The sequence below is a fragment of the Mya arenaria genome, chromosome 2, assembly GCF_026914265.1.
Source record: "Mya arenaria isolate MELC-2E11 chromosome 2, ASM2691426v1".
Lineage (NCBI taxonomy): Eukaryota > Metazoa > Mollusca > Bivalvia > Myida > Myidae > Mya > Mya arenaria.
The window spans coordinates 4,627,795-4,654,861 of NC_069123.1; the positions used below are offsets into that span (position 1 = coordinate 4,627,795).

General features: G+C 32.8%; 1 protein-coding gene across 2 annotated transcripts in view; it reads left to right on the forward strand.

Annotated features, from left to right (window-relative positions):
• Positions 1-27,067, forward strand: part of LOC128209257 (speract receptor-like) — a 210,169-nt gene that overhangs the window by 50,821 nt on the left and 132,281 nt on the right. The window contains exons 1-2 of one of the 2 annotated variants that reach the window (XM_052913222.1): positions 11,446-11,462; positions 25,983-26,086. The gene's annotated coding sequence lies outside the window, so the exon portion shown is untranslated. Of the gene's footprint in view, positions 1-11,445; positions 11,463-25,982; positions 26,087-27,067 lie in introns of those variants that run through there. The other variant, XM_052913214.1, reaches the window with a different exon arrangement.

The following is a 27,067-nucleotide window of genomic DNA, read 5'->3' on the forward strand; positions in this document are numbered from 1 at the left end:
ACTGTTATCGCATTTGTTATTATTAAAGGACATAGAAGTAAATTGCCTTTTTAATTGCCTACCCATGACATGAATATTTTACCTCTGCCTAAAAGTAAAGTATTGTTTAGGATCAGAAAATGCATTGTCAGTAACAGTAGAATGTACCATGCTATAATATGCTAATGAAGTTATGTTCATTTAACCTCTACCATCCTTTATAATGCTATTATATCTCACTCGTCATTGAAGCGCAGTATTGATTACTACATTTTATCGCTGAAATAAGCAAAACATACTAGTCGGTTGCATAATATCACGTTCATCGCAGAATCCCATCTCCGAGGGGATCTATCACAGGATAGAAAATAGAAAAATCAGGACAATACGAACATAGTATAACCTTATAACAACATTTAGAGTTTGAGGTTACCGGGCTTCTGCATTTAATGTAAATTTATACCGTGAGATTACAGCTGTAACACAATAACCCTGACAATATTGCTACTTTTTGTCCAAGGATTAAAAAGTTATTTGATAATGATGATCGGTGAAAAGCGGATTTCATGAAACAATGTGTTTCTTTATGGTATAATAAGTTTATAAACATAGATTTTGTGACGTCACGACATCTTAGTGATATGCGATTTCTGTTCATTAATGCAGTTTGAACGATCGGAGGCGCGAATACATACATACATACATCATAAATGAACAACAATTTAAATCATTCTTTAAACAACATTAAAACCGAAGTAACGTTAATATATTTTGTTTCAAGAAACAATCTTAAATATAAATGTGATTAAAGGCATCTCATGCCTGGTTAAAAGGGTATCTTCTGGAGTGACAACAAGAAGGAGGAGGCCACTATGTGAGGCTTAGGTCCGATTTGACCCTTATATGTGGTTATTTTGACGACAACCAGTAGGCAAATGTCACCTGATGCTCCTTACATGACTTATTTATCGCTTAAGTATGTATATCAGAGCGACCAAATGTAGGATGAGGTCAATATAGTTTCAGTTCATGCCTGGTATGTTCATATTGTGTGCTTACTAAGGCGATGACACGTAATGTACAATTGCGTATCAGTGTAGCCCCCTTATGCCTACTAGCCCGCCATGGCATGCCAATAGACACTATATGTTTAATTCAGAACAAGCATGTCTATATCATGATTTTTAATACCATAATGCGGATGTCACTTGCAGTTCAGGACTAGTGTGTCCCTATTATGGGTATTTGTACCACAAACAGTTGGATGAGGTCACTCTGTTGTCACTTTAGATAAAATCGAGTTACCGAGTAAGGCTATTATGTATTAGTATACAATGTGAATTCTATAACTGAATAATGAACATTCTAACAAGAAAGGAATATATCACATGTACAAAGTCGCCCTTCCCTTCTACTCCCGTCCCAACAAGCACTTTGAACATGACATACGCGACATTTTTGGTCAGTAATATGTGAAGAACAACAATAATCTTTTTAGAAAATGCTTTAAAAAAAGTGTCCGAAATGGTTTGGCAATCCGACCTTTGGGTTACATCGTTGCAACATTTTGAAGACAAAAAAGTATGTTACCAGACTGTTTAATCGATTGTAATCCAAACGGTGTTATATTTAATACTAATTTGTTTTTTCAAATGTTTGATTTTGAATTTCATGTTATCCAATTTATTATTTTTGTAGATCCAATATTCTGATGAGTGTAAACACAATTTTTATATAAAAGGACATAGATGCATATTTACTTTTTTGCTGCATAGAAATGACATAAACATTTTACCTAGGCCTCAAGGACAAGTATTATTTAGGGTTTAGAAAAGTTATGGTCAGTAAGAGTAGTATGTGTCATGCTAGAATATGGCATACATGAACTATTTTCAGTAAAATGTTATTATCAATAATGGAGCCACAACACATACTTATGCTTATAATTTTAAACGTTTCCAAATGTCTCTCTCGTCTTTTAAGCGCGCTGAAGACTTAAGATTAATGTTTCCGCTTAAGAGGCAAAACATACTAGTCAGTTGCATAATATCACGGTCATCGCCGAATCTCATATTCGGCGGGTTCGTCTGAGAGTTCAATAGTGATTTGATAATAACGATGATCGTAGAATAGCGGATTTGAAGAACTGTTGCTTTTGAATGGTCTAATTAATACAGATAGGATTTATAACGCAACAATTTCTTAGTGATAATGTATGTACCCTTTTTCTGTCGGTTTATGCAGTTTGAAAAATCGGACGCGCTCCTACATACGAACCTACATACCGTATGAACGCACAGCAATAGTTCTTTTTCCTAAAAGTGACACTCTCATTCAAATTCAGTCCATACACATGTATAACAAAGATGAATAATGAGAGAATAATATTTAACAACTCACTAATTAATGCATTTACGGAAAATATTAATGACTGATAACAGGATTGTAACCGTATATCCAAAGGCTTGAAACGCATACATATTGAATGACTGGTACCTCAGCGTTTGTGTTATGTTAAATAATGATATTGAAAAAGATCACTGAGTGGGTAAAAGTTTGTAAGTGCTTCCACCTAAACTGTATCTTAACCAAGTATAAAGGATCACCATAAAGCCCTTAGCGCATAGACACAGATGTGTTCGTCAAATGTCTAGGACACACTTGCAGGTTAAATATCAAAACTAACCCTGTTGATAGAACTTATTTAGACTGAAGCTAGTCCGGGATGAACAATGCATTCTATGAGTTTCAACAAAACGTGAGTACATCCATTCATCCTGACCGACCATTGTCCTGGCTGTATTTTGATATTTCATAATAGGATTTTCAAAACAGCTTTGCCATGAAGGTTCATCATTATGAGGGGACGTGGTGCACACATCAGCCAGGTCCTAAGGTAACACTCAGAGGTCAACAGTTAAATAGTACTGTTGATACATTAAATAACTAAGTACATAATAAATTAAGAGGTTCGATTTTTTTGCTTTTCAAAGTTGTTCGTAACCAAATGATATATTATTATAAACATAAAGGTTTTCGTCTAGGACTGGAAATTTCCTCTGATGTGCCTATTAGGGCGACAACCAGTGGGCGGAAGCAGTAAATGTTCAGCTCGGACTGGAATTTCCCTCTCATGTGCCTATTAGGACAATAACCAGTAGGCGGAGATAGCTATAAATTCAGCTAAGGACTAGCAATTCTAGCTTATACGTTTACTAGGGCGACAAATTGTGCAACATCCTTATCTGTTCTCTTCGTGCATATTATGTCCCTAATATGTATTTGTAAGGGCATCAAGCAGAAACCGGGGTCACTTTGTGCACAATTCAGGACTTGTTTTGACCTGTTATAAGCCTACTTGGACCACAAACTGTAGGGTGAGGTCATATACTTGTAATTTCATATAACATTACAAAAATGCAAATTGCATGTTTGAACCTGACACATGCGACATTGGTTACCCGTAGCATATGGCGAGCAAGAAAATGATTTAATATAGTGTCCGAATCGTTTAACACAATCCGACCTTTGGGTAACATCGCAACAACCTTTGGAAGACATGAAATTATTTTACCAGATGACAAAATTTACTGTGTTTGAAAAGAATACAGTTCTGCATACGGGTTTTTATATTTACTGTTATCGCATTTGTTATTATTAAAGGACATAGAAGTAAATTGCCTTTTTAATTGCCTACCCATGACATGAATATTTTACCTCTGCCTAAAAGTAAAGTTTTGTTTAGGATCAGAAAATTTTACCGAAAAGTCACTGTGTTAAAAAAAGAATATAGTTTTGCATACAGGTTTTTACATTTAATGTTATCGCATTTGTTATTTTTGCTTTTTATTTACTTTTGGTTGTTTTTGTTTTTGTGGGTTCATTATTCCTCTGAGGTGTAAACAGATTTTAATGTAAAAGGACATAGAAGTAAATTGCCTTTTTAATTGCCTACGTATGACATTTATATTTTATCTCTGCCTAACAGTAAAGTTTACGGATCGAAAATATATTGTCAGTAAGAGTAGTATGTGCCATCTTAGAATATGGCATAGATGAATTATTTGCAGTAAAATGTTATCATCAGTAATGGTGCTATAACATATACATATGTTTATAATTTTAAACGTTTCTAAATGTCTCTTTTATCTTTTAAGCACGCTGTAGATATTAGATTACTGTTTTCGGTTAATAGGCAAAACATACCAGTCAGTTGCATACTATCATGGTCATCGCAGTATCTCATATTTGGCGGGATTTGTCCGTGGGTTCAATAGTGATTTGATAATTATGATGATCGTAGAAAAGCGGATTTTAAGAAAAACTGTTGTTTTGGAATGGTCTATTCTGTTCTGTTAATAAAGATTGATTTTATTAAGCCACGATTTCGTAGTGATAATGTATGTACCTTTTTTCTGTCTGTTTATGAAGTTTGAACGATCGGAATCCCGCCTAGGTACGAGCCTACAAGCGGTATGAACGCACAGCAATGATTTATACGTCAAATGTCAAGGACACAATACAAGTTAAATATCAAAATGAATACTGTTGATAGAACTTATTTTGACTGAACTTAGTCCGGGTTGAAACTTTACCATATATACAAGGATTTTCAACAAAACGTAAGTACATCAATCGATCCTGAGAAAACATTGTCCTGGCTGTATTGATTATACATAGTAGGATTTCACAATTATAAGGCGACGTAGCACACACATCAGCCAGGCCTGAACGTAACACTGAGAGGTCAACATTTGAAACAGTACTATTGAAACATTAATTAATTGAGTACACAATAATTTGAGATGTTCGAGTTTTTTTTAAATTTTCCAAGTTGATCGTTACCAAATAATATATCATACTAAATATAAATAGTTTTCGTCTTACTGTTGAACTCCATGTATGTCTGTGTTGCAATAACATGGAAAATATTCTGACTGTGTCTGAAGCTTATTTAGCGGGCTTGGCATATCGCCACTTGGCGTGTATTATTGCCGTTGTTGAGTTTATAAAGGTTTTCCGCACTCTATAGAGACTGCGTTATTGCTTGACTCCATCACAGCCCAAAGTGTGACTGAAACATATTTCTGAGGCCAAGGGGGTGGGTTATTCCCATTTGTTTGTGGGAAATTTGCCAAATGAGTAACCGCGGACTCTACGATGAATGAAATATGTGGTCCCACAGCCCTGAAGTTTGGATATGTTTTTTTTTCATTGGTCTTGACGTGTTGTAATTTAGAAATTGGATAGCATGCGTGTCTTAAAAATGTAAAAGCTTGAGTACGGTAACTTTGATATTTTTAAAGGATGAGTAAGACTCGCTGACAGTTCATTGGCAAGAGAGTGTTCTGAGATAAGGACGTTTCGTCCAGTGTGCATACATATATAACAATGTGAACTGACCTCTTTGTTGTTGAATTCCCAGTTGCCTCACTACTATCTGAATTCTAAAACTTCTTCAATACCAAATAATATGTTAACATTTTGTATTAATTTATTTTTCTAGTTGTTTTTTCAATTTTTATCTACATATTTATGTTGTTTTTGTTTGGGTTTTTTGTTTGTTTTTGTTTTTCAAACGGCCAGCGTTCGATTGTTTTCCAATTAAGTATTCAAGTAGGAGGTAATTATTACCCATACTTGACTATCTAGACATAAACATGTCGCCCCTAGTTCAGTGTGTGCTCTTTTTCACTGGATATAATTTATTTTCTATATTTGAATCGTTTTTATTGAATGAATTAGGCGTGGGTCAAAAACCTGCAATGTACTTGGACCCGAAGCTTACCATCAACTTGCATAGCATATACCATGTATCATTATGGACTTCTATTAGTACAATGGTTGTGAACAAGCTTTAAATGAGAAGAATTGAAAAATTGTTTATAATATGTACATTTTTTCCGATATTTTTTTTCTTGATGCGTTTGTTCATTTGACGTTATGTTTTTGTGGCGACATGTATTTAATTGTTTATGGTTAGACCGATTTGTAAAATCATACTCTGAAATACCCCATCCTATCATGTAAAAACGAAAACAGAAAAGAAAAAATATTTTTTATTTGTCACCACAACGTGGATAATAGATCATCAAAATAATTGTAAAAATAAGTGTTTGTTTACCGGGCTCGGTAGTGTTAAAAGCTGATTAATATATCGTTCTTTATGCCATGCATAAGTCCATAAAGTCCTTTTCGTTTTATTCCATAATTTCAAACAGTAAAATATATATGAAACACTGAATATTCTATAAGTTGTTCGATTTAGAAAAAAATGGCATCTAGTACACTATATGAATTTATTATGGACCTATGCAAATTTATATGTCCCAAAAGTGCAAATTGTTTTATGTTTTCAACCGATAATCTCTGCTCAGTGTAAGTCGTCTGGTTAAGAACTTAAAAAGATTATGAATACAATTCAAACAAATGTAAATATTCCGTAAAATTATGTTAGTGTTATTGTTCTGTTCTTCCCTCTATTTTGTTGCAGGAAAAATGGCCTTTGTAAGCTTCATGTAAATAACGATATGATCTTAAGCGATCCTTCCTGAAGAAGTAATAAAAATCCATGTATATTGTATGTCGCTTAAACGTATTTCACATGAAAGCTATTTTCCATGTAAATTAAATAAGGATTTTGTTTAAACCTTGATAATTATAAAACAAACGTTTTTATTTCCGACTCAGTTATTTATTCAACGTATTGATTTAGATATATTATTGGTGTATACTTGAGGTAAAAGTCATGTTAAGAAATACGAATAAACCTTACATAAACACAACTGTGCATTTACTGCTTAGACGTGTTTGCAAAGTGTTTGTTATGTGTTAATTAGTCTTTAAAACATGCAGTAAATGCATTTCAATAATATAACAGTGATACACCTCTTCGCAGTCAAAATAAAACAAAATCTTATGTCAAATAGTCAATAGGTTTGTCAAGCATTATGTTCTGTGTGTACCGAGGACTTTTCTAAACTTGTGATAAATCTTTTTCCGTTACAGGGATTTCAATAAAAAAAGTCGAATCAATTTCAATTTAGGCCTCATTATCCTGTATAATATTCCGCTCCTGTGACCTCATTCTTTTCGGGGTTTTTTATACTTCAACGGTTGTCTCGACTTCTATGGTGTAACCATAACCTGGGCTTAAGTGAAAACGTCAACCCCCAGTTATTTGGTGTCCAAAAGTCGCCAGCGGATTTATGTGGTCCCTTGTTATTCAAATACAAAACAAAATAACTAATTTTAAAGGTTTTACTGACTAAGAATTGTTTCAGGAACAATATAATCCCACAAATTAGTAAAAAGAGTTTAAACTAAACTAGGTGTCGTGCAACCAATGAACACATTCTTAATATCTGAACAATTAATATTTGCAGTCGGACTCCTCTGTGAGAGACATCGTGAAACGAATGAGTATGTCTGGAAAACTGAAGTTCGATTTGTAATTGGAATAATTTCTATAAATTGATGGGAAAACTATATAAGAACCATTTTTGAATAAATTAAATTGTTCCTAGATTCATTTTGATACATATTTAAATGAATCTTTGAATCTCAAACGTTCAAAATATCTTATATTTTTTATACATCGTCTACCCCCCATTTACATGTGTTATGCCAATGTTTCAAATACAATTCTACTTAATTAATGTCTGGAGCCGTATAATAATTAAGTATGTAAACCCCTTCTAAGGGGCGTAGGTTAGAAATGGGAAAGAGGGGCAACCTATCACCTTTATTAACCACAAAGTGATCGACACAAGGAAGACGTTGTTCGACCGCATACACGATGGATTCAAGAAAAAAAAATGGTTAGTGGCAATATCAATTTGATATTCAATCTAGGGAATGTTCGTGTGTCGCTTTGTTTAAATGGGGTATAGATACGCGGAAAGATGATGTACAGACAGTCTTGGCCTCGCGTCAGGACCTACCGCCTGGGGCGAGTGTTGTACCTTCTTATCTTATATTGTGCATTTTCTCGCCTGCTGTAACCGCTTTTATACCGTATCAAATATTCAAGAATAATTGTCAAGTGCACCTTTCAATATTTTTGGAGAGATTAACTGCACTACATTCATTAAAACAAATCATTTTTCTTAGTGTAATTTTACTGTATGGTTTCTGGTGGTTGTTTCTCAAGTGAAATAATACGTTACTGATTTGATTTGCAATCATTATTTTCTTGGACAAAAGCCTAACATAATTAATTCGAATGGTTTAACAATCAAACAGATACGAGTGAAACTTAATCAAAATGAATATGTACATATATTCATAGCATTTAAGCTTTTCAAATTGAAAACATAATAAATTTACAATGTATATAGATTTCTATTTGTTATTTAAAGTAAAGGAACAGTGGGTTTGCAACGACACGTCTGTTTAAGTCTGAGAAGAAAACGTATGAAATCACAAACGACATTACACCAGAGACATATATAAAATCCAATCGCCAATTCTTCCTCCAAGTATAGGGCCGTCGATGTCTGCCCCTCCATCAGACAATCTCGTTTTGGCATTGGCATAACAGGATGAGGACATTATACACAACAATTTCAACTTTTCTTATAAAACTATTACTTAAATGAGTCATCCATGCTGCATTTTGCATATAGTCATAATAACTTGTAATTTTATACCTGTTTCATAATAAGTGATGTTCTTCCAGCTCACAAAAAATGAAATAGGCTAGCTGCTTACTACGCTTTTGGATATCAGGGCACGTTTTTGGCATACATAATCCCGCCGGAGGATGTATTCCGACAACCATCGCATTGCTAACTGGTATAGCCATATATAGGGAGAACATACCGAAATACACGGTAAATAGCTTGTCAACGTTTTTCGGGTGGTTCCGTGGTCTTGTGTCACACTAGTCAATCCAGGGACAGCAGTTTCGATTCCCAACGGCAACATTAATATACTATATCATTTTCCGGGATGGACGTTAATCAGGGTCCCGTGTGACAGTGCAAACTTTGCGGCACGTGAAAGAATTGGATTGGCTCAAACCAGGGTTTTATTGTGTCTGTGCACCATTCTCGAAATATTTTAGATAACTAACACTCTTACCAGAGCACTCGTCGAATGGGCAAGGCCCGAGTGCGAGTGTAAAGAAGCTTACACTCCAACGGGTGGTTGAAGCAATTAAGCAACCCCGTCATAATTGCAAACAATGCTGCTTTTTTACAAGAGAAATGCAATGATGAAACGGCAATAGAGCATGTCATTGGACAAACAGCATGTATGTGGTTTAATAATAATGGCATAGATTTTGTTGTTATTGTTTATTAAGGTTCATAAAACTTTGTCTTAGTGTGAGAGTAAAATCACAACCTAGCCCGACTTTGAATTAAAATTAGCTTCAAATATTGTCATGAACACAGCAAACAAAACGCAAGAAATAATAATTTGACAATATATTGAAAGGATTGAAGAGATGGCTAAATAAATCATGGTTACCGAACTGGCATGTTAACGTTGTCAGTAGGACTAAAGTATTAGGTTAACCGATATTTACCGCTTTAATTCGAACAGGGTCTGTCGCGAGCCATTGAGAACACTCTACCGACTGAGTTAAGTAGTCATTACATTATATATTATATTGAACCATTTGGCGACATATACAGTACAACCTTTAGGGTACTTCTCCCAAAGGTTGTACTTTTTCGTGAACATCCGGCGCTTTACCTTTAGGCGACAGTCAAAAATTGTATATCCTCGATGGCTAGTATTTTTGGAAAAAAACATCAGTAAAAATGCTTTACTACATTTATTTATGCATATTTTATGAAGGAATATGCAAAGGATATATTATTATAGGATATATAGCATGTAATGATAATGTCTTCCAAAGGTTGTTAAAATAGGCAAAATATCCCAAAGGTTGGATTTGTATATATATATATATATATATATATATATATATATATATATATATTAAGTAGTAAGTGACGGAGTATAAGAACATTGATATACTTTATTGGATAAAGAATGCAGTATGGAGTAAGTTTAGAGCACCATATAGATAGCCAGTTTCTGTTCAGAACCTTTATAACAGTAAGTATCATGGTATGTAGTATGTATATAGTATATTTGTGTTTGTGAAGGGAACGAAGAGCATATATCAGTGGATTGTGATGGATAATCGAACATAATGTTGAGTTAAAGACGGATCCAATGGAATTAAACACATAGAAAAATGACAAATTATACTTTAGACATCTATACAAAAGTATTTTAAAATAGTTAAGTGTCTGCAACAAATTCGTTTCGTGTCCCAGACTGAAACACACTTAAAACTGCAATACATTTATTATTCATCATTTTAATTTCGCAAGAGCAAGGTAGTTTCTTACCAAGAAAAATGCTTTAAAACTTTATCAAACGTAAAAGAAGCGTCCACTTACGTCTACTGGGACTTTTAACTAAAAATAACTTGGTGGTTAATCTTTGCCTAATTAAAAAATAAACATTCATAGTTTAGAAGCCATTTGTGTATTGGTTATGTCTTTTTTTTTGGCAAGCCAATTTATTAACCGTTTGTTCATTATTAATTTTATGGAAACAACAATCCGGATTGTTTATGTACAAATTTGTCAAAAGTTAAAAAGGATAATGCATCCAAAATTTTACAATTGACTTAGTTGCTTAGAACAGTATTTTTATTAGGCTGTAAGATTACTTGAACATGTCTGCAATTCTCTGCAAATGTAGCGTTTTTTTACAACTATGAGACGTTTGATCAAGAACGTTTATTGACCGTAGTTAATATTTAATTATTCTTTCTAGCTCTATTGTCATGAGGAAAATATCACATTTAATAAACAGTTTTACCATATAGAACTACAATAAGTATTGACATTTGTAAGAATGTCTAAGTACCATTTGATCTTATAGAGGCAAGAAATCAAGACGATTACTTTCTTAAGTATTGAAATGTAACCTTTTTTTAGAATTTCCTTACATTTGATCATTCTTTTATCTTGTAGAGAGCGTGGTTAACTTTAAAGGTCAAGCTGTCATTTATATTAATAAAGTTTGTTTATTAATTAATGTATCTTACAACAATTGTGAACAATTGATTAATACCTTATTTTAACTCTCTCGTCGGTACGATGTTATGCGGGAGTGTCGTCGTATGTTGTTGAGAAACTGTAGAATCAAGAGAAAACCAGGTTATCCGGCTTAGTAACCACAAATAAAAATTACTGAGTGCAAAAAGGAATATAACAGTGACATTAAAGGTTTTAAGACACTTCAAATCAATGCTGTTGAATTGTATTACAACGAAGGTAAAATACTTAGGAAAGTTCCATGATTTGTCATGAACCATTTACTAATATCGTAGCGAATGCATTTAGAATAATGAATGTAAACTTATTTTCTCATTATTTAAGAGTTATTTCACCAAAAACAAAATGAATAAACAATGGTGATGTATGTTCCGGTGGATTAAGAAAGTGGAAAGGGTAAGTAATATTATTTGTTTAGTCAGAATAATAGGATTGAATGTAAACGCAGAATGGACTTATTTTAGAGACAAAGTCAGATTAACTTTTAGGCTAAAACTGAATTCCTGGGAAATTTCAATATCATTTTTTATATAAGAACATTGACTTAAGGCTAATTTAAAAGTACAAGGATTATTTTAACATAGGCAACAGTGCAGTTAATATGTAGAAACTTTCGTCAAGGAAATATCCTTCCTATGACTCTTAAGGAAATGGCCCCTGGAGTCCTGGCAATCCAGGTATCTGCAGATGAATGTCGATATTTGTGTTCATTCGTCTTCCATAAATATCGCTCTCTTGCCAGTTATGAACGTTACATTTGTTTCCATTACTTAAAGAGGAAAAAACACATTCAATGACCTTCCAGAAACAGTTTTGACTGTCAAAGAATCATTGCCATAAATTGATTGACATGCGGCGAAATGCTTTCACAAATACGTGTACATCCGCTCGAATAATACATTTGTTTATTGAAGGCATGCTTTCTAAATGTTTGTGTTTCAGTTTGTCGAAATCTGTTGTGTCGTTTTTCAATGCCAATAGCTGATGAATTAAACGGGTAATGAGTCCAACTAAAACATACTAACATTTCACTTGTCCTTAGTACCGAAGGTTTACACTTCTTTAGAATACTTTAAATGCACTGTTAGTTTCCAAAGGACTGTTTATTTTCCATGTGGCAAGGCTATCCTTTACTCCCGTCAATATAAAGCATACCATTTTATAATATAGTATTACCTTTGACCTCTTTGGTTGCGACGTCGTCATCTTCATAACCTTGTTCATATCATAACTTATGTATTTACAATCCCTTCATCATGCAACGTCTTGACACTGATTATGTTGCTCATAAAGTTTGTACCTTTAACATTTACAAACAGATGTTGATAAAGTGGGCCAATTATTAAATAAATTGAAGTTCACGACGTGAGTTATGACATCGTTAATTTTTAAAATTGACTTATTTGATAATGTGCTCATGTACTAAAATATAAACAAGAACTGCTGAAAAGCTGTTTCACATTTTGTTAGAAATTTATGAGATCTTAATTGTATCCATTTAACTTACAGAGCAGTAACGATTTGAAAGTTAACAACAATGACTTTCAAAACAACGTCTAAAAAATCGACAAAATATGTGTTATGATAGCTAAAGGATGTATTATCATATTATTATTGGTCATTTGGTTACAGTATTTGTGAGTGTAATTCCGATCAAGGTTGATCGAATGATATATCGCTTAAATACCTCAAGGTTTAATTTCTTCACATAAACAGTAGTGTTGTGTATGCAACAAAATATAATAATGTTTGTTAAGGTTAAACTGTTTGTTTATAGTATTTATGATAATATAAGAGAACGCCTATGACGAACTAACATACCATTAAACATACAGCATATCATTGTACATAGGCGAGGCTTATCAGCAAAAAGTGTGTTATTGGCTGGGGTTTAATACTGAAAAAGTGGGTTTATTCTTGCCGACGGTAAAATGCATGTATACAGGCGTGTATACAGGCGGCGTTATGAACGCAACTCACGTAACTGAATATTGCAATATAACCGTTTTGGTGGCGTGGATGTGATGGTTTGGGTGGCAATCAGTCACTCATTTAAACCTCTAACTTCTATTTTGTCAATGGTAACCTGACTGCACAAATATATGCTGCTGAACCAGTTGACGTTGCTATGGTACGTCAACGCCCTTTGGACATGTTTTTAAGAAAGATCAACGTACGTCCTAATACAGCACGACTTACCAAGGACTTTCTACACATTAACGGTGTAGATATTCTTCCATGGCCCTCTGTTTCACCTGACTACAACCCAATATAACACATGTAGGATGTCCTAGGACGGCTTTTACGTCACCGTCCGCAGCAGCCACGCTTCGACCAGAAATTGACAATTGCTCTTCGGGAAGAGTTGCACTGCATTCCCATGAACCTTGCAAGTTGTGTTCATGAGACGAAGACTTCATGCAGTTGTTGCCAATCGTAGAGGTCATACTCGATAGTGACATAATGTGGAGATGAGCATGACTAACATTAAATTACATCAGCATTATGATTGATTCGTGCCTTTGTGCATAGTTTGATTACCATATGGTTGCTGTTTGGTATATTAAATATATTAGTTAGTTGTTATGTTGGTATACTGTAGCAATTTTTATTTACATCAATTCACTAACAAAGAAACTCCTTATGCCACTTAAAAACACATGGCAGACTATTAAATAAAGGACTTGGACAGTTATATTCCCTGAGGATTGCATACAGTGATAAATGAATAATTCATTACCTTCCCATTATGCTATTCTCTTCGTTTATGATTAAATCATTATGTGACGTTATGTGAAGATAAACAAATACTATCTTATTGGTCCATCTATCTCTTGAAAACACTATATCCGTAAGGCACAATGATAGTACATAACATACGTGGTGAATCAGATGATACTTTACCAATGTTCGCAATTCAACCGACAATTGAAGGCAAAGCCTCAAAGCAATTCTTATATATGTATAATTACTAAGATCCACCAATATCACATTAATGGTATGGGATAATTAATGATTGGATATGTATTTTTCGGCACATTTTTCGTATTTAGTTTGCCAAGAATCAGAAGATTAAAAAAATAGAATGAAGTATGATTACATTCAAAGCAGTCTGTCAATTGAGACTTCGTCGCAAAATACTAATGTACTACAGATGTTCTAATGATTAACAGAATAAGTTTCGCAACAAATCAATGAGAATTTTAAGCAAATGATTCTTCATTTCACAAAGTGGAATGTTTCAGAGAAACATTGTTTTAAGTGTTTAATCTTAAACAAAGCTGTCAACATCCGAATGCTACATTAAAGTAATTGTTTCAGAGTAATCGAAGTTAAGTGTTTAGTGTAAACACAGTTGTCAACAACTAAAGACTTCATTGAAGCAAGTGTTAAATAATAAAACAAAGCTAAATGTTTCAGAGTGTTAAGTGTTTAAGAGTAATATGATCTGTCAACAAATAAAGCTACATTAAACCGAGTGTTTCAGTGAAAATAAGGTTGTCCACATCTAGATGTGAAATTGAATCAAGTATCGAATTGAAAGTTGAAAAGTGCATTCCACAATGCTTTAATAATAGGGAAGTGTCATTAATATGTTACAAATCTAAAAAGCCCATTCAAAGCTTCATATTGAACTTCAACAGAATAGTGGCAGAAGATGACATTTTTCCAATACAGATTCTTCTTGTGACTGCAATTACATAATTATACTCTTGAGTATCGTTACGACACTGCAGGCTATTTAGTAACTTAAAATTTATAGTTTATTTAAGAAATAGTACACACCACTGAGGGTCATATGACATTATAAGGACCGGCCAGTCAGCCCCCGAAGGTGTACATGGACCGAGGCGGGGGCCGGTCCTTGTAATGCCATATGGTCCGAAGAGATGTGTTATATTTCTTATATTATACCGAACACTTTTTGACCATTTAATAACTTTAAAGCGCCTTTGATGTGTTTTATTTAACAATTCTAATAATGTTTACTTGCGAAAAAAATGTCTTTGTGAAAACTGCAAACAGCAATCACCGGTTTTATGACGTCAGCGTTCCATATTCCATTATAGGACGTCATCGGTCCATATTATGTCATTATATATACATTGATGTACGGACCAATCAACTTTATATACAAAAAGTAGGGACATATTTATGTGAGGTGAGGTGAAATATTAAAAAAAAATAATCCACTGATAAAATTGCTAAACAAAGGTCATGAATAGCGGAAAACATAAAAGATTAGTTATCATACACGAAATCCGAATTGCAGAAGCTTTATCCTAATGCTGTATAATGTTGGAAAATAGAAGGGGTGCATTAAATACTTAAAGCGGCGGATACATCATCCTTGGTAGAAACGAAAATTGAGGGTTTTAACAATCATCCTTTGGCCCACCCCTCTAAATCTATAACGATAACTCCGCACTTTATTATTGATATAAATTCCCCACTTAAAACAGTTAAGCACTTTATTATTGATATAAATTCCCCACTTAAAACAGTTAGTCTTCGTCCTACTGACGAAGCAACAAATACTGTATTTATTTATTGATGTTAAAGATACTGGCTGCTTAAAAAACCTAAAAACTCGCATAAATCACGATTTGTAATTTAATTCATTTCTTGTTCTATTAAACAAGTATCAGTCGTGCTTTACTGAGTGGACGATATAAAGCCTAAATGTTATTTCCGATTTTTCAACGCTTTATACATCTATTCAACACCTCTTAGATACAACTAAATTGACTCGTCTAATTCAAAAAACATTTGCAAGGGAGAGAACTACTTATATGGCAGTAAATGATAAAACCGATTCCTTACCTGATGATCGCTCTGTATTAACTTTGTTCTTCAAATTATTTTCCAAAATTTGGTAACTTCGGTAAACCTTTTATGTACTTTTGATGACTGTGTGGGAATTTTATCATTTCAACAGCGTCATTTCTTTACAAAAATAGCATTAGGTACTCTGTTGGGATTATTGTGGAGTTGTGAATAGAAGCTTTATAGCAATATTCAGTTTAAAGAGATATTTCAATTTGTGCGCAGGTGTTTATGTTACGTAAAGAAAACATAAAATTAAATTAAATGTATTGAAGAAATAACATTTTGGTAAGGTAGGTTAATTTTTCATGTTCTCTCTCATACAGATAAAATCTAACATACGAGTTTATTTAATGAATGCATGCATTTTACATCAACTGACATACTTCAAAAGTTTTATTGATGAATACAACTTAAATTGATTGCTTCTTTGCTTGTTCCTGTTTATTAGTGTACATGTTTTGTAAATACTATGGAAAACATACTAAAATAATATTTCTTTGCAAGTAACAAACTTTCAGTAACGTAGGTTATTTCCCCCAGGATAAATCCCTCTTCATAGATGCGATATATATAATCATTAGGTAATAAATTATGATCACACATATTCATTGAACTTCCATGTAAATCAGTAATTATCTAATATTCATTCATTACAGAAACAAAATAATGCCAAAAATAAACCCAGCAATAAAATACACGGACGCGAATTCTACTACGGAAAGCTAAAACAACTCAATATTGCATGCCAAAAGAAACCTCGGCAGATGTATGGTTTTAGTTAAAAGTGCCGATGAACTCTTGTTTCACTGACAGTTTCAAGGCTTTGGCCCTAACACGACTTGCGACGGATTTGTTAATGTCTATTTCGTCTGTATATTACAATTGCTTCCCTGGTATTCAAAGATTAACAACGAATTCGCAAGTGGGATGTCGCTTTTACTTCTTTGATAAAACTAGTCTCGTGTGACCGTAGTTTGCGATCTAATATTATAGAAACACTCCACTATGGGTGACCCAAGGCCATGTTTTAAATATGTATCGAGCAATTAATGACGGGATAGAAGACCATTGATATATTTTATTGGATATAGAATGCAGTATGGAGTTAGTTTAGATCATCACATAGATAACCAGTTTCTGTATCGTACATTTATAACAATAAGTATCATGGTATGTAGTATGTATATAGTATATTTGTGAAGGGAATGAAAAACATATATAACTGTTTTGTGGTAATGGATACTCAATTATATGATAAAGTTGAGTTTTAAAAACGAATCAAATGCACTTTAACACGGAGCAAAAGTGTAACAAATTATCCTTTAGACACCCATGACGTATTTAAGAACAGTCTAGTGTCTGCAACAAATTCGCTTCGTGTCTCCCGACTGAAATACACTATAAACTGCAATAAGTTTATTATTCATCATTTAATTTTCACATGCAAAGTTGTTTCAAACTCAGATAAAACTTTATCAGACGCAAACAAAACTTAATAGGTCTACTGGGACATTTTACTACAAATTATTTTTGTTGGTTATAAAATATTGCTTGAACAAAAACTAAAAGTTCATAGTTTAGAAGCCATTTCTATATTGTCTTTGTTTTGGCAACAGTCAGCCGAACAATTTTCTGTTTGGTCTTTATTTATGGAATCACCAATCCGGTTTCCTTTATGTACACATTTGTCAAAAGGTCAAAGAGGATAATGCATCCAGGTTTATACAGTTGACTGTAGTTGCTTAGAACAGTATTTCATTATGCTGTAAGAATACTTGAACACGTCTGCAATTCTCTGCAAATGTATCGTTGTTTTATAACTGTGAGGCGTTTGATCAAGAACGTTTATTGACCGTAGTTTATATTTTAATATTCTTCTAGCTCTTTTGTCATGAGGAATGTATCACAGCTAATAAACAGTTTTACCATATAAAACTACAATAAGTATTGACATTTGTAAGAATGTCTAATTATAAATACCATTTGGTCTTGTAGAGACAAGAAATCAAGACGATTTCTTTCTTAAGTATTGAAATGTAACCTTTTTTTAGAAATTCCTTACATTTGATCATTTTTTTATCTTGTAAAGAGCGTGCTTAACTTTAAAGGTCAAACTGTCAATTAGATTAATAAAGTTCTTTTTTTAATGAATGTATCTTACAACAATTGTGAACAGTTGATTAATACCTTATTTTAACTCTCTCGTCGGAAAGATGTTATGCGGGAGTGTCATCGTATGTTGTTAGAGAAACTGTAAAATTAAGAGAAAACTATAATATCCGGTTTAGTGACCACAAAAAAAAGAGTGCAGAAAGGAATATTTCTGTGTCATTGTAATTTTAAGACGATTCGAATTCGATTCGATTGTGAAATTTTATTATAACGAAGGTTAAATACTGAGGGAGTTCCATGATTTGCCATGAGCCATTAACAACTATCGTAGAGAATGAATTCAGAATAAAGAATGTTAACTTATTGTATCATAATTTAAGTTATTTCAACAAAAACAAAATGAGTATCGCTTTTAATGTATGTTCCAGTGGATATAGAAAGTGAATTGGGGTAAGCGATGTTGTTTGTTTAGTCAGAATATTAGGACTGAATGTAAACGCAGATTGGATTTTTTAGAGACAAAGTCAGATTTATTTTTTGGCTTAAACCGAATTCCTGGGAAACGGTCAATATATATCAGAACATTGACTAAGGGCTATTTAAAAAGTACAAGGTTGTTTACGTAGGCAACCGTGCAGTAAATATGTTGAAACTTTCGTCAAGGAAAAACACTTCCTATGACTCTTAAAGAAATAGCCCCTAGAGTCCTGGCAATCCAGGTATCTGTAGGTAAATGTCGATATTTATGTTCATTATTCTTCCATAAATATTGTTCTCTTGCCAATTCTGAACGTTATATTTGTTGATCAAATATTAATATGTTACGTTCGCAAAATGCGGCAACAAAGGGTGGGTGGGTGATTATAACACCTTCATGATATGCATACATGTTAGGAAGGAGTGATTCTTCCAGTGATTGTTTTCTATATTTAACGAGAAAAAAACACACCAACAATGACCTTCGAGAAACAGTTTTTACTGTCAAAGAATCATTGCCCTTAATTGATTGACATGCGGCGAAATGCTCTTACATATATGTGTACACCCGCTCAAAAATACAATAATTGTTCATTGGAGGCATGCTTTCTAAATGTTTGTTTTTTCAGTTATTCAAATTATGTTGCTTTTTCATATCAACAGTGAGAAAATAAACGGATATCCAAAACATACAAACATTTCACCTGTCCTTAGTACGGAGTGTTCACTCGGTTTACACTTCTTTAGAATACTTTAAATGTACTGTGAGTTACCAAAGGACAGTTTATTTTCAATGTGGAAGGATTAGCCTCAACTCCCGTCAATATAAAGCATAACATGTTATAATGTAGTATAACATTGGTTTCTTTAGTCGCAGCGTCGTCATCTTCAGATCATTTCTTATGTATTTATAATCCCTTCATCGTGCAACGTCTTGACACTGATTGTTATGCTGATAAAGTAGGCACCTTTAACATTTACAAACAGATGTTGATAAAGTGGGCCGATTGCTAAATAAATTGAAGTTCACAACGTGAGTTAACTTTTAAAATTGACTTATTGGATAGTGTGCTCACGAACTAAAATATAAACAAGTATTGCTACATCAGATCTTAAATGTATCCATTAAACTTTCAGAGCAATAGTGATTTGAGAGTTAAGAACGATGACTTTCGGAACAACGTCGAAAAAATTGACAAAATATGTGTTATGATATCTAAACGATGTATTATCGTGTCAATATTGGTCACTTGGCTACAGTATTTGTGAGTGTAATTCGGAGGGTATATCGCTTTGATAGCTCAAGGATTTTGCTCCTTCACATTAGCAGTACTGTTGTGTGTGCAACAAAATGTAATAATGCGTTGTTAAGGTTTAACTGTTTGATTCTAGTATTTGTGTCTTATTGGCTATGGTTTAAATACAGAACAAGTAGGTTTATTCTTGTGCAGTCGATTACTTGATTATGCATTATTCAATCATGAAGAGACTTGGTGATGTGGACATAATGCCTCGGTCAAGTTCGATTGTGGGGTAAAGCGGGTATGTCACTCCGGAGGTAAGCATTGAACTTTGAAATATGTTTGTGGCATACATCTAGTACAAACGTTAAGTTAATAACATATTATTCAACAGTATTGAAACCTGGTTGTAGTGTTCATATACATAACGTTTCGTTCAACATTAAAACACTGTTATTTTACTCATTGTTATAATCAGAGAAAGTTCATAACTTGCTAAAAAGTGTTGCTCCTTTAACATTAAAATTAGTATAATGCAAACTTTTATAAATTATCTTCTTAACAGATACGATTTACTAAATATCTAGTTATTGACCTAAAATACAAAATACGTATAGGTTATCCGCCTTATTCGGCCAAAAACCTTGAACATACTGCAGTCATGCATCAAGCTTATGGTGTTTTAATATTGGCGCCTGTTTAATTGTATTTGTAGTCACCGTACCAAAATACGATTGCAAGTTGTTTTTAAAAACAACATAAATTAATCAGACTATTTACCAACAGGTCATACGGTAAACCTGTGCTTCCTTCCACGTCTTTCCATTGGAGTTTTGCATTTTGAAGTGTTTTCTTTTTCCTTCGGACTCCACCCATTTTGAACAGCCCCATTGCATACCATACCCCAATAAAATGCAACATGTCGAATTTTAATCCTTAAATATTAGGACAGATTCATTTATGTAACTATTTTCAGTACCCCATACTTCTGATCCATGTGTTAATATTGGCGCATCTTTGTATCTAATATTCAAAATATGATTCCTTATTAAATTAATATTGAGCAAATTCGAATAGTTTTGATATCAACGAAATAAGCACTCGCTTCCCAGTAGTTGCCTGGTGTTTTTATGGTATTCTTGAAACCGTGGTTATTTATTATCATTCCAATTAAACGACAACCTATTTCAATACCAAAACAATGCCTCGATTGTTCAAAACTTTGTCAAAGTTACAAAAGAGATAAACGAAATCGTTGTTAACTAATATTTACACCTCAACTTCCATTCCTTAAATGAACTGCCTTTCGGCAATAGCGTTCATCAATCGATGAACGCAACATCTTCGGATATGTTCGGATCGCAATTCATCGCATAACAATATACATGGAAACTATTGATCTTGTTATTGTTTGTAATGTGTCAGCAGGTTCCGTAAAATATAAATCAACATTTTAGAAAGTGCTAAGTTGTTATATTTTAAACGTTTGGTTGCCAAAAGTGTTTCAATTTTACGTTTAAAAGTGGTTTATCTTTTCCCGCGTTATTGTGACGTCATTTGAAAAAATGTTTCCTGTAACAGTCGGGTCGTCCTATTTACAGAATGGGCAAGAAAGAATTACTGAAATGTAATCCGAAATGAAATGAAGTATTTTTTAACGTTTCGTGAATAAAATAATGAACTATTGGTGTAAATATAAGGAATGAATTGCGGAGTTGATGTCATTATCGGGGATATGAACGCAATATGAACGCAGTCCTTCGGACTCCGCACACTTAGACTAGCCCAATTGCGTTCATACCCCGATAATGACATCAACCCTGCAATTCATTCCTTAAATAAATGTGAACAATTTGATGATATGCTTATATATTTGCAAAAGAACGTACAGCCAAAACAGTTGTCTAAACTCTTGTAAGGAATACTACAGATCACAAGTGTATCCATTAAATTTCAAGATAATTATTAACTCGAAAGTTAACAACGTTGTTCAATTTAACAAAGTTATGAAAAATCGGCCCAATATATCTAAATCAAAAGCATCATAGAGTGAACGTCTACGCTTCTCTGTTTTGTTTTCTTTCTCAGCCAAACATAGGTCATAACTCGATCATTGTTAAAACCAGAGTTGTGTGTGTGTTGTTTCTAGCTACAAATGGGAAAAGTTTCGTTTGAGTATCTTTAACGAATATTGTCCAATATTCAAGATTTTGCATGAAAACGATCCCGTGGAAAACGACAATATTCCCATACGACGACTACGATACAAAGGCTATGCCAATACTGTCACTCTTACTCTTCAAAATATCATTAAATTACTTTAATATACATCATTTTGCATTTTGACATCAATTTAGATTAAGGTCATTTGCAGCTCCTATTTTTGTCGTGGATTTAATTCAGCGATGTATTTTGTCCTTATTTTATTTCGATCTTTGTTAATGCAGTATGTGTTTTTAACAGTTAACCTTTTTCCAAAAAATTGCAGTTGCTACTTACAGACATAAAACTTAATCATTATCACTCAACAGACATGCAACGCTATTTCAGCAAACTTTATACATCAATTTAAAGTAGAGAAATAAGATAATAATATGGAATAAAGTTGTACATTAATATATTTGAATACATGAATTATTGCAAATTAACTAATTAATCATATTTTCACTTTCTAATTATGCCTTTTCATCGTTTGTGATTAATAAAAAAATAACTTTATGGGAATATATATCAATGCTATCTTGTAGAGCCATCAATGTTTTGAAATATTTCCTACGGCATTTTTATATAAGATATCAGATTTTGCGAAACAGATGATAGCTAACGATTTCGCACACTACGAATATAATTCGACCAATATTTCTACGGTCAAGCCCTGAAGCAAACACAATCTTACATTGTCATAATTAAGATCCATCAATATATCACATACATAATAGATGAAAAGCAGGGATATTGGTATTCTTTTCGGGACTAATTTTGTTTGCCAACAATTCCATAATGCTTAAGATCAATTGTTTAGGCAAGTGATTACGTGTAGTCAAATATGTAACCAACTCAGTACTTCATTTAAGTGATTATTTAAGATTAAACAAAGATAATTTTCTAGTGTAAACGAAGTTGTCAACGGCTTAATATCACATTGAGCAGGATTTTCAATGTATTCATGCATATGATTCGGAGTAGACAAGGTCAAGTGTTTTATTGTTAACAAAGTTGTCAACAAATCCATGATTCTTCATGACTAAGTGAAAGCTTTTAATGTAGTAATACAATTTGAAGCTCTATTAACATTTTGGAAAACATAATATGGAATGACTTAACTGATTTGTGGATGTAGTGTTTTACCACTTATCTTGATCGGTTTTCCTGAATACCCTCAGGTAACACATGGCTTTGTCATTATTGTCTTATAACTTGTAAAAGCACTTTCAATGTCGTTAAACTATTATGGAATGCATTATGGAGTGTTTTCCTAATGCAATATTCCAAACATTTTACACACAATCGTTGATGCATGTTGGATCTTTCTGTTGTATATACAGTGTGATTCTCTCTCTCAGTTAGTAAGGTTTAAGCTTTATGCCGTCCATCAGAGTCTAGGACATTCAGGGAAACAATTTTAGGACAAGACAGTAAGGAGATAACATATTGGTCTTATATATCTCAGTCACGATCAATCAAATCGTGTATCATGATGATCTTAAAAATTAATGTTTTATATGCGTTATATGCATATGATTGCTTCATATGTACTACAAAGACGACTCTGATTTAGATTCGCGACTTTCACTCGGAATATCGTTTTATCGTTTTTGATAATGCTTGTTTGTAGTTTGAAAATTAAATGATAGAAAACTCAATTATGGGTAGCCCTAAGGCAATATACAAGTAAGATAAATATAATTACCAATTAATAACGGAATAGAAGAAAGTGGTATACTTAATTGGATATTACAATATGATGTAAGTTTAGATTATTCATAATGATAACTACTAGTAGTTTTTGTAAAGAACCTCTATTGAGTACGTACATTATTAATATTTGTTTGTGGCGAGAATGAAAGAAATATATCAGAGTTTCGTGATGGATAATCAAACCAAAATGTTGAGTTTTAGAGGCAAAACCAATGCGATCTAACAAGTAATAAAAGCTTTAGAGTGTTTAGACAATTATGAAACATTATTTTAATATGTTTCAGTGTCTGCAAACTAATAGGCTTTGTGTCCCCCCGACTGAAACGCACTTAAAACTGAACTAAGTCTATTATTCATCATTTCTCGCATTGCAGGTTGTTTCTCACTACTAAGAAAAATGTTTAAAACCATTTTAAACGTACAAAACTATAACGTCAAATGGGATTTCACACTAAAAGTCATTAAGGCTTTGTGGTAAAGCATTGCTTATTAAAACTTAACATTATTCGTTCGGAAGCACAAATGTAAAAGTTATATGGTTATATCTTTGATTTGGTTAAAGTTAGCCGAACTATTAACTGACTGGTCATAAAATAAATATTGTTGACAAATCACATTAACTTTATGTGCAAACAAGTCAATGGGTTACAGGAGGATAACTCATCCAAATGATTACAATTGGCTGTAATTGTTTAAACAAGGTTTGTTTTCTGTTGAAAGAGTACTTGAAGATGTCTACAACCTTTTAGGACAAAAATTGTAGCGTAGTTTTATAACTGTGAGTATTAAAATCAAGAGTTTATTGTAAACAGCATTAATTGAATTATCAATATTTAGCTTTTTTGTCATATAAGTCGATAAGGTATTACTATAGTACGCGTTACCTTGGGTGATTGAAGTATGTTCGCATTAAACGATATGCAAATCGAGCAATAGTTTATTATTATACACATTTTTTATATATAGGATGTCATATTGATCAATAATGATTTTGCGGTCCAACTCAACTGGACCTGTCTCAACTAATGAGTAGATTTTATTGTTACATTAAGATACAATAGGTGTTGATATTGTTTTGTTAGGGAAGTCTTACTACCATTTGTTTTGAGAAAGGCAGGTAATCAAGACAGTTTGTCTTTTTTTAAATAGTAACTTCTTTAGGTTAAACAAGCATGTGGTGTAAAGCCTGTACGATCTTGAAGTTTATGATGTTTACTGTATTACAGTAGTTTTTTTCTTCAACTTATTTTATTTACAACGCAGCCTCGGGCTTGTTTGTAAAAAATATCAACAAATGTAGAGATAGTTTGATCTTTTGACGAAGCATTTCTTCACATGTTACCAAAAAATAATATTTCGATGTCTGAATCTGTAAGACTTCAATTAGTATCTTTTCCTAAAAACCATAACAACTTAATGTCATAATTATTAATCGTATTTCCTTTTATCCTAAAGTTCTCATAAACAAAACTTGATTTCATTATTCTTACGAAATTCCTTTTTTAGTAAAACCATGTATGTCTAAACTTTATTTGAGAAGGGTCTTTTATATCAAACTAAACACGTTTATTAAATCGTCTTTTGTATCACATTCATCTTGATGTAATTTAAGGTGTCCCCATCATTATAGCAAAATATGTCTCAAAAAGTCTGAATTAATAATAAAAGGGTACAAATATATGTTTATGTCTTTCTATATTTATAACTAAAGTTATGATTGTTAAAAATATCATTAAAAATTGGTTTCACACAAATATCTCCCCCCAAAAAAAGAACGTGTCTTTTTATGATTTCGATTTCTTTAGTGAGAGGTAGGTAAAAATCAATGTATCATTGAACGGGCTCTTAAACTAGGAAAATGTGTTTTTTATCCATGTTAATCTGTTGTTTTAGTGTTTTTTGTGTTTTTTGGCAAATCTCAAACATCATTCCATACATGACGTTAGTCGTGTTGTTTATATTTATGGGGTTTGCCTTGCAAACATGTATTACTCGAACCTGTAATATGGTGCTTTTATCAAAATAAGGTCATATCGTTGACCCATATACGTAAATTGATACATAAAATTTATTATAATTAATTAAAAAACAATTCTGGCACGAATGCGTCAACATCTTTTCTGTCAAACAATGCTTGATTTTTTTTGCGAAAAATTTAACTGCATGACATTTATGGAACAAAAGACAGTTACATTCAATTGAAATAATAAGTTTCTTCTGTTCTTGTCATTTATCTCCGAGACTGCTGTGGATATTTGATAACACATGTTTAACCTTACTGTGTTACCGAAGTTTATAAATATAACATCACATAAAACAACTCAATTCTACATTTCAGTGTGAACAAAGTTTTCAACAAGGCAATGGTTTATTGGAGGAATTAATTGGAACAGGGTAAACAACGTCGTCACAAAGAATGTTAGAGCTATCCTAATACAAGAGGTAAGAAACAATATATTTTTATCCAATAGCAACGAAGAGCGAATTAAAATATGTTTTAATCAGACTAAAAGGGTCCTAACTCGACCATTGGTAAAACTTGAAGTGTGTGATTTGTATATTTGAAAAAAGACGACCTAAAAGTCAGCCTGCTACAATTTTACATGTTTTTCAGATTTTTTCTTTTGCAATTCCTGTATAATTGTCTCGTGAATTAAGTTACGAGACTTCAGTTGTCATTATTTCAATTTTGTTTTTTTCCAGTTTGTATTTCTGTATACACATGTATTGATATTTAACAATAAACCTCCTTACCCATAAAACTACACTTTCTACTAACAGTAGCAAAACATAAACAGGAATATCATCACTCAACAGCCATGCTACGCCATTTTAACAAACTAAAGATATCATTGAAATTTAGATCAATAAGAAAATACTATAAAAGCATTAAGTTCAAAGTACATTAGTTTATTTTAGTACATCAATTATTGGAAATTACAAATTTGAAAGTTATTTCACTTTCTAAATATGCTATTTCTGTTGTTTATGATCAATTCATTATGTGACGTTATATCAAGATATACCAATACTATAGTGTAAAGCAATCTTATTTCTTAAGGCACAATGAGAGTACACTTGATATCTTGAAAATCAGATGATAGCTAACCATATCTCACAATACGAATCTGAATGAGCAAAAAGGTAAAGGCCAAGCCCCGAAACAAACAAAACCTTACTTTGGTCTAATTAAGATACACCAATATCACATGCATAAGATATTAAAAGCAGACATGGGATAAGTTTAATTCCGGACGTATTTAATTTTTCAAATTTACCACAATATTCAAAAGAAAATACTATGAAGAACTTTTACGTTAAAGGCTGTCAATCAATTGAGTCTACTTCGGCCAAATAAAACGGATTAAACGTTATCGGTATACAGGATGCGTATGCTTGGATTATTAACATAGCAAATGAATT